The following is a 10,097-nucleotide window of genomic DNA, read 5'->3' as shown; positions in this document are numbered from 1 at the left end:
GAGAGAGAGACAGAGAGAGAGAGAGAGAGACAGAGAGAGAGAGAGACAGAGAGAGAGAGAGAGAGAGACAGAGAGAGAGAGAGACAGAGAGAGAGAGAGAGAGACAGAGAGAGAGAGAGAGAGAGAGACAGAGAGAGAGAGAGAGAGAGAGAGAGAGAGAGAGAGAGAGACAGAGACAGACAGAGAGACAGAGAGACAGAGAGACAGAGAGACAGAGAGACAGAGAGACAGAGAGACAGAGAGACAGAGAGACAGAGAGACAGAGAGACAGAGAGAGAGAGAGAAATGCCTCTTTTCCTTTGGAACGTTTGTGAGTGTAATGTTAACTGTTGATTTTTGATTGATTGTTTTGTTTATTATCTATTTCACTTGCTTGGGCAATGTTAAAATATGATTCCCATGCCAATAAAGCTCATTGAATTTAAATGAATTGAGAAAGAGAGCAGGAGCTCTTGGAAGTGGAACCTGTTTCTTCTAACCAATCAGATTAGGTTTTTATAGACCAATATAGGCTACTCTACACTGGTTGGTTACAGCTCACATGGGCGTGCTGGCACAACCATCTGTCAGCAGCGTGTGTTACCAGGTTACCACTTGCGCTGTTACTTGTCATGAAAGAAAGACATTTAAACTTGCTCAGCTGTTACTTGTCATGGTGGGTAAGTTTACATTTCTTTCTCTTATGGCTAGTAGGCAAGCTTTTTTTTCCCTTAGTAAAACTTTTTGGGAAGCTATTGTCCAAGTCTCTCTCTCCTTGCTTGCAAATCTCTGTTTGCACATATTCAAAAGTTTTAGAATACCTACTCATTCAAGGGTTTGCTTTATTTTGACTATTTTCTACATTGTAGAATAATAGTGAAGACATCAAAACTATGAAATAACACATATGGAATCATGTAGTAACCAAAAAAAGTGTACAAAAAATCTAAATATATTCTATATCTAGATTTTTCAAATAGCCACCCTTTGCCTTGATGACAGCATTGCACACTCTCAACCATCTTCACGAGGTAGTCACCTGGAATGCATTTCAATTAACAGGTGTGCCTTATTAAAAGTTAATTTGTGGAATTTCTTTCCTTCTTAATGCATTTGAGCAAATCAATTGTGTTGTGACAAGGTAGGGGTGGTATTTGCCCTATTTGGTAAAATACCAAGTCCATATTATGGCAAGAACAGCTCAAATAAGCAAACAGAAATGAAGGTCAGTCAATGTGGAAAATGTCAAGAACTTTCAAAGTTTCTTCAAGTGCAGTCGCAAAAACCATCAAGCGCTATGATGAAACTCGGTCTCATGAGGACCGCCACAGGAATAGAAGACCCAGAGTTACCTCTGCTGCAGAGGAGAAGTTCATTAGAGTTAGCAGCCTCAGAAATTGCAGCCTAAATAAATGCTTCACAGGGTTCAAGAAACAGACACATCTCAACATCAACTGTTCAGAGAAAAAATAAAATCTATGAAGCTAAAATGCCTGTTCCATCTGACCGCGCAATCCACTGCCTCATCAGCCCAGCCAGGCAATTTATGAACTTGATCTCCACTATAAAAATCATCTAGACATTATCTCACATTTCTTTTAGACTAAAGTTTTTTTTCAACAGCAGGGATTTGTATAAATCTTGCTGTCTGTCTTTCTGACATTTGCAACATTGTTTCAATACTGAAATTCGGTCGTCAGCTGTCCCATAGTAATGAACGTGTCGGGAGTCGGGACGAGACAAACAGGCAGCATTTCTCAGGAGGCAAAAGAAACGCACACCTGTTTAGGCGAGGTACTGGCTAGCGGAGTAGAACACTTGAAAAAGAAAAGGAGAGCCGCACACTCCAGGAGATCAGATGCAATAATTGAATAACCTAATAACCAACATTTCGACAGACATGCTGTCTTCATCAGGACAGCGTTTCTTAGCCAGTTGAAATCATGAATAAGCTGGCATAATTGTTATGGATACAGTACATTAGAAAAGTATTCAGACCCCTTGACTTTTTCCACATTTTGTTACGTTACAGCCTTATTCTAAAATGGATTAAATAAATGTTTTTCCTCATCAATCTACACACAATACCCCATAAGCAAAAACATTATTTTTTAGAATTTTTTGCAAATGTTTTAAAAATAAAAAACATAAATAACTTATTTACATAAGTATTCAGACCGTTTACTATGAGACTGGAAATTAAAGTGCATTCTGTTTCCATTGATCATCCTTGAGATGTTTGTACAACTTGATTGGAGTCCACGTGTGGTAAATTCACGTCTGGAGGAAACCTGGCATCATCCCTAAGGTGAAGCATGGTGGTGGCAGCATCGTGCTGTGGGGATGTTTTTCTGCGGGAGGGACTGGGAGACTAGTCAGGATCGAGGGAAAGATGAACGGAGCAAAGTCCAGAGAGATCCTCAGGAACTCAGACTGGGGTGAAGGTTCATCGTCCAACAGCACAACGACCCTAAGCACACAGCCAAGACAACGCAGAAGTGGCTTCGGGACAAGTCTCTGAATGTCCTTGAGTGGCCAAGCCAGAGCCCGGACTTGAACACGATCAAACATCTCTGGAGAGACCTGCAAATAGCTGTGCAGCGATGCTCCCCATCCAACCTGACAGAGAAGAGAGGATCTGCAGAGAAGATTGCGAAACACTCCCCAAATACAGGTGTGCCAAGCTTGTAGCGTAAAACCCAAGAAGACTCAAGGCTGTAATCGCTGCCAAAAGTGCTTCAACAAACTACTGAATAAAGGGTCTAAATACTAATGCCAATTTTTTTAATTGATTTCGCTTTGTCATCATGGGGTAATGTGTGTAGATTGATGAGGGAAAAAAATAATTTGATACATTTTAGAATAAGGCTGTAATGTAGCAAAATGTGGAAAAAGTCAAGGGGTCTAAATACTTTCCAAACTCACTGGAGGTGTGCAATAAATACAAAATGGGTGAGACAAATGCATTAATCATGACATGATGTATAGGGAAAACAGCAGAACACATTTTATGGAAAAGGTTTTATGTCTAGTTCCTCGTTTAGACCTCTTAGAGACAGATGTTGTGGAAATTTATCCAAAAGGACTCTCGTCTCAGGAGGAAATTGTCAATATCTCCCCCCCATGTTGCATTTTCACATGTTCAATGCCCAAGCTGCGCTTTGCCTGGCAAAAATGCACAGCAAGAAACACTCCTGTGTTACGTGATTCTTGTTCTAAGCTCTCTCTACGTCTTTCCCGCATAAGCAAATCTGAATGCACACTTTGTGTTGTTGCCTTTGATTTGAAACCTCCTTTCCTGCTTACTTAAAGGTAGATGTAGAAAAGGCACAATGGTGAGGATAGTACATGAATTACTACGACAATTGGCCTACTTTTCTGAAATGTATACCTACCACCTTTCAGAGGGGCTGAAAATCAATGATATGGAGAAAGTCTTATTCAACAATTTTAGATAAAGTTATGTGGGAAAAGGACGGGGGGGGATACTTATCCCATGGGCAAAGAAACTCAAAAGGGGTAATGTATTAATTAACAATCATTTTGATCTGAATGTGCAAATTGTCCAAACAGATTCGCAAAGTAGACGGATGATGTTTTACTATTGTAATGAAACAGGCAGGGAGCAGGTCTCGAACCCTCGACCTCCTAGCCCGAGGTCCGGCGCGCTATCGACTGTGCCGCAAAAGCATGCTCGAGCGGCAGAGTCGATTTCCGCGCTTATAAACCCAGGGTCGTTACAGTATGTTATTGGACCATAAACAGACATGGCTCCAGTGGAGATTTTAGCATGTAAATCTTGGTAGGGCAAAACAATTTAAATGTGGGATGCATGCCAACAAAGCCACTACACAACACAAAACAATACATTAATTGCACTATAAAGGTGACAAACGGTGCCCACAAACTGTTAGGGCCTACATAAAGCTGTCCCAACAGCAGTCCCAACACCCTACCACTGTTATACCTCAGCGGAGCCTTGGCTGGCAGAGAAACAGTCCATTCAGCCTCATTTAACTGCCTTTAAAAAAACATAGCTAATATGGCTGACTTGCTTAAACAAATGTGGTTTCTACTGACAATTGAGATGTACAAGCTATGCCATAAGGGGATGACAAGCGGATAAGAGGCAATCAGAGCGAGTGACGTCGTCGATTGAAATGTTATTAGTGCGCACCCCGCTAACCATTTCACACCGGTTACAGAGGCGCGTGGGCTACTAACAGCTTACTACACAACATACTTTCTTAGCTACAGTATACATATCTCTCTGGCATATTACATCATTTACGCAACAGCATACAATACATTTTTGGACTCACCTTGTTGCGCTGTGCTCACTTGAACAGGAAGGTGGCGCGGCAGTCCTTCGTGGGCAAATTTTGTCATCCAACTTTGTCATCAAAGTCTAGCATTCTTCTGGATTGATGGTGCTTTCAAGACAATTGGGAACTCCAACAATCATGATGACGTCATTGATCTTCAGGTCTTAGCTCTAGAAAGAAGCCTGAGTTCCGTATTTACAATGCCGAATTGGATGACCGTTCAAAAAATATTTTCCCAGTCAGTCGCAGCTCGTTTTTCCCGAGTTCCCATTTGTCTTGAACTCACAAAACTCAGATTTTGCAATTCCGAGTTAACAGTTGTTTTGAGCACAGCACAAATCATGCTTTATTGACAACATAGCCGATGTTGAATGTTTATCATTTTAAACTAGGAAAAGAGACCCTTAATCTTAGACTTGGGACCACACATCCACTCCACTGAATAGCAGGCTTATGGTTGCTTTGCAATGCTTGCAGTTAGCCACTGATTCCTTACAAACCATTCATTCATTGTTGAATTTGCGAGCACCGATACGTTTTATCTATAATTTCTCATCATATGACAAGGATTAAAAAGGATTTGCCAGTAGATTGTTGACTTAATTCATGACTGCTAGCTAAGATTTTGAAAGTATGATGTTGACATGTCCAATCAAAGCTACTGTAGATATGTGATTTGACGTCATTTTATCTGTGGCCAATGACCTTGAGCCTTCTTGGATGAGCACTTCTAATGTAACTCTATGGCAGCACCCAAGGGGCTTGAATTTTGTAGCTCTACCCTTAGACTTGGTGGTGACATAGTGTCCCCATGAGTGACAGAACACTGAGCCAATCACGGCACAACACTCCGGCACAACATTTGTTGATATACTCAGAGGACCGTCATTAGCATGTTTTAACCACTCCTACAAAAATGGTAGATATCAGATACTCAACAAGAATGTCTGATTTCATCATTACTGAAACAGGATCCAATTGGAGGCCCCTTACACTTCAGTGTTATGATGCAAAAATGTTTATGAATTAAAAAGGTATTGTCGGATATTATTCATCTTAAATCAGAGGTTTTTTTACATGGACAATTTTCCATTGGTGGCGGCCGCCGGACCCAACGTCACCACCAACCGAAAAGCCAGCAATCCCTGATGCTTCATTTGGCGGCTTCAGCATTCTGTAGGAACCGACGATGATGATGATGATGATGATGATGATAAGCATGTACGGAGAGTGAACATTTAATTTTTCCACAGCTGTGGAACATGACAGGAACAGTGTCAGAACCTGGTAACACAACGACATAAGACAATTAATGCTAAAGCGGGGAACAGAGCTGGGGAACAGACAAATATAGGGGAGGTAATTACACAGGTGATTGAGTACAGGTGAGTCCAATGAATTGCTGATGTCCGTGACGAGGGAAGCAGGTGTGCGTAATGCTGGGCAGCCTGGCGCCCCGGAGTCCCAGTGAGGGAGAGCGGGAGTAGGAGTGGATGGATGGGAGGGATTAAAAACAAACAAAAGATAAGGTGCATTGTGTCCGTATAACGTACAGTTTTTATAAGCTGGAAGTAGAAGCCTAAGTGTTTTTGTCCATTAGTTTATCCATTAGTTTACTCCAATTAGGGTTAGTAAAAAATAATAAAGGAAAATATATTTTAAAAAGATATGTATGTGTACATATATATATGAATTGTGCAAACAGATTACTAAGCAAACAGATCGTTTTGTATACGAATAGAGACGTTGGAAGGATTTTGGTGTGTCTGTGTAACCATAGAAGTTGTCCCCGGTGTTGCGTATCTGATGACGTCAGAGTAGTATGAGTTGTTAAATTCCAGATATAGTCCGACAGGCCAAACATGTACTATTTCTGTCACTCGCGTCTCAGGAGCGAGTGATTCGGTCAGTATTAATTTCTAGAGCGAGGGCATAGATCCCCTGATAATTAGGATAGATATATTCGTTGACCGCTCTCTGACAGCGTGGGTAGGCCACAGGCGTATCCCTTTTTAAAATTATAGCGCGTCCCGGTTATATAGGGCTAGCAAAGAAGAATGCCAAATGGGTTGAATGTGAGAGGTCAAGAGTAAACCCCCTTCCCGAAGTGTAAATTATCCTCTTGTGTACTTGAAACAGTATATTAACAGCTAGCTGTACATGAGATGCTAAAGATAACAAAGGGAGAGCAGCCATTTTTTCCCCCCCGTGTCACGTTGAAATTCCTCCGTCTTGGGCGAAGGAAGTCCCGCCCCTCTGTACTTCTGTTTGATTTCAGCGATCAGTGACCCCTGGGGGTGAAGAATCGCCAGTAATTTATTTTATTTTATCTATGTGACACCCAATGTTCTCAGATTTATAACAAGTGTTTACTCTTCTGATATCCAGCCAATCTCAAATGATTGGACATTGTTGTCTCATTCAATTTAACTAAGAAATACAATTGCCAGACTTACCTTTTTCAAATGGACATTTTGAGTAATATCCACATTGATTTGTTTGTACAAATTAGACAATTTAAACTTTTCCACATTAACCTTGATACAGCTACGCTTTCAGGTTAATTAAAGATTACTTCCCAAATAGCCTATACATGTTTTATTTATCATTAGCATTGATTAATCAATAAAATGTGCTTTTGCAAAGCTCATTGAGTACAACTCCCCAGTACTACCCAGTACTGGCGGAAGTCCCGCCTTCGCGGGAATCCCATGTGGTTTCAGCCCTAGGGATAAGTGACCCTGGTGGTGGATGTACCCTCACATTTGAACTACTTGTTACACTTATGATAATCCAGACAATCTCAATTGATTGGATATCATCGTCTCATTCAATTGAATAAGTTAAGTTGTCGAACATACCTTTTCAGGTTCTTCCAATTAAATGAGACATTTTAAACTTTTCCATATTAACCTCGATGAACCAACTTCTCATGTTAATTAAAGTTTAATTCACAGATAGCCTATCCAGGTATGATTAAACATTATCATTGATTAATCAATTCTATTTGCTTTTGCAAATGCATTCACGTCCAACTCCCACATTACTGATGCAGTATTGACTGTTCATTAAAGTCTATAAATAGATTAAAATCGTTTTGCCGCTTTTAACGACTAAATACGCAAACTTTGAAAAAGTAGGAACATTTTTCCTCTCAAATGTTCTAATAATGTGCAAGCTATCAGAGGGGGTGGTCCCCACTCCCCCGCTAATTAGTGAACCCTAACGCATAAAAGGATTGATCGCTGACCTCAACAGCAATACCGACCCTATCTATGCCATTAGCAGAAAAACAGTAGAAATCACGAACAAACGCTCACTAAAATTAACCATTGGATGCAGGCCTTGTAAAGGTTCTCTCCAGTTTAGCCCTGATGTATTGCCATCCAAGATTGGTTCTCTCCAGTTTCGCCCTGATGTCTTTCCATCCAAGATTAGCATCGATCCAATACCGCAGTGAACAAATGAAGCACAAGCAGGAAACGGTAGACATAAAGGGCCAGGTGGAGAGAACCGGGAAACGAATGACAGAAGCAGAAAAGGGAATAATATTGCTAGCTATGGAACTGCATTTGAAAGCTGAACAATTAAAAGTTATTGAAAAATCTTATGATGACAAACAAGCACAAACTTGTCAACAAAATCGTCTTCTACAGGAACATAATAGTTTTCTAAAGAAACAACTCGATTTAGCCAAAACGAAATACGACGATGTCCACGCGAAACTCATCAGATTTATCTAGTTATCTACAAACAGCAGCGCGCAACTTGATAACATGCATGCAGTTTTGTTGAATGTTACTCAAAGTAACAATGTTCTAGTCCAAATGCTGCAGACTAAAGACGATCAATTAATGAACACCATGACTAAGTTGGATGACAAATCAGCAGAACTCATTGAAGTCGTTGACCAAATGAATGATGAGAGAACTCAGGTGAAGAAGATGGAAATATTGATTTCTAAGCAAGAGGAAATCTCATCACTGAATCTCTCGCTTCGTACTCTAGACCTCTAGCTGCAACAGAGCAAGTGTGACACTCACGTGTCCAAAATCAGTACTCTAAGCGCTCAAGTGGACTCTACTATGGAGCAGAATACCACCCTTAGGTACCATCTGGTGGAATTCCAGAACGGTCACTACCCAACCAAGCAACCGGAGCTCGGTACTCAAAGGAGTGAAGATTATAGAACGTTTCAGACTGCCTCCCTCATGTGTCCCTCAGTCTTCTCCTCTTGGCCATTCGGCACAGAGTAATATGGCGCCTCTTCGACAAAAAAGACAAAGCTTGGCTTCTTCTCTTGGCCTTTCGGCCCCTATTTCCCCACAGGATGAAGTCGACCCTCTCCCCCCGCTTGGCACAGAACGCCTTGACAAACTCGTGAAAAACTTCCCCACCTTTGACCCCGTTCCAGGTCAGCCAAACAATACTGACACGTTCCTAGAGGATAGAGGATGCCTTGTATAGCTACCCAAACACTACGGGTTCTGACAGGTTTAACCTGTTGAAGCTAACGTTGAATAGACACACGTATACAGCAGCAACACATGCAAAACGACTACGCTGAACTTGCCACAGCTTTGAAAGTAGAATTCAAAGCTGTTTGGGAAAGTTTTTTAAACTTTCCCAAACAAATGCCGTTTTGACCCCTTTCCCAACATTTTACAGAAAAAAATGTCTGCTATATGAAATCTTCCCCTACTTGTCTGCTTTTCAAGTACGAAGTCGGATTTCAAATCGGGGCTACCAATCTGTAAATAGAGCTATTTTCGTAACCCATCGCATGTCTTTCTGGCTTCGGTAAAACATGTAAGAAGTTAGCAGATTCATTCAATTCAAAACAACTATTATTTTGACCACTAAACCAAAGAGTTTGACAAAAATATATTGGATTAAAACTTACTCAGAGAATGTTAATTCAGCGTATAGGAGGTCTCCTCCTTGGGTTTTTTGTCTGCCGAAACGTACAAGTGTGACAGACTGACATGGCGGGTATGGGCACATGGTAATCAACAGAGACACCGTATCCTCATACGTTACGAGACTCGAGGAGTTTGCCTGATCCTAACCCACTATGTATCTACAAGGACGCTGGACGGAACTCCAAGGGCGGATGCATGACAACCGTAGAGAGCTTGCCTTCTGGGTTTTTGTCTGCTCAAACCAATGGAAGTTCAATGACTAACCACTCGACAGGGACACATAGCAACCAACTTGAGGGCCGGACCTCTAGTCAAATTACATTTACATTTTACATTTAAGTCATTTAGCAGACGCTCTTATCCAGAGCGACTTACAAATTGGTGCATTCACCTTATGACATCCAGTGGAACAGCCACTTTACAATAGTGCATCTAAATCTTTTAAGGGGGGGGGTGAGAAGGATTACTTTATCCTATCCTAGGTATTCCTTAAAGAGGTGGGGTTTCAGGTGTCTCCGGAAGGTGGTGATTGACTCCGCTGTCCTGGCGTCGTGAGGGAGTTTGTTCCACCATTGGGGGGCCAGAGCAGCGAACAGTTTTGACTGGGCTGAGCGGGAACTGTACTTCCTCAGTGGTAGGGAGGCGAGCAGGCCAGAGGTGGATGAACGCAGTGCCCTTGTTTGGGTGTAGGGCCTGATCAGAGCCTGGAGGTACTGAGGTGCCGTTCCCCTCACAGCTCCGTAGGCAAGCACCATGGTCTTGTAGCGGATGCGAGCTTCAACTGGAAGCCAGTGGAGAGAGCGGAGGAGCGGGGTGACGTGAGAGAACTTGGGAAGGTTGAACACCAGACGGGCTGCGGCGTTCTGGATGA

The 10,097-nt window shown here is 41.8% G+C and overlaps 1 pseudogene; it reads left to right on the top strand.

Moving 5' to 3' along the window:
• LOC129856102 (zinc finger CCCH domain-containing protein 13-like) overlaps window positions 1-6,605 on the top strand; it is a 7,632-nt pseudogene extending 1,027 nt beyond the window's left edge.
• Window positions 6,606-10,097: the final 3,492 nt, after the last annotated feature.

This window comes from Salvelinus fontinalis, chromosome 5, assembly GCF_029448725.1.
Source record: "Salvelinus fontinalis isolate EN_2023a chromosome 5, ASM2944872v1, whole genome shotgun sequence".
Taxonomy (NCBI): domain Eukaryota; kingdom Metazoa; phylum Chordata; class Actinopteri; order Salmoniformes; family Salmonidae; genus Salvelinus; species Salvelinus fontinalis.
This window is presented reverse-complemented; position numbering and strand designations above follow the sequence as displayed.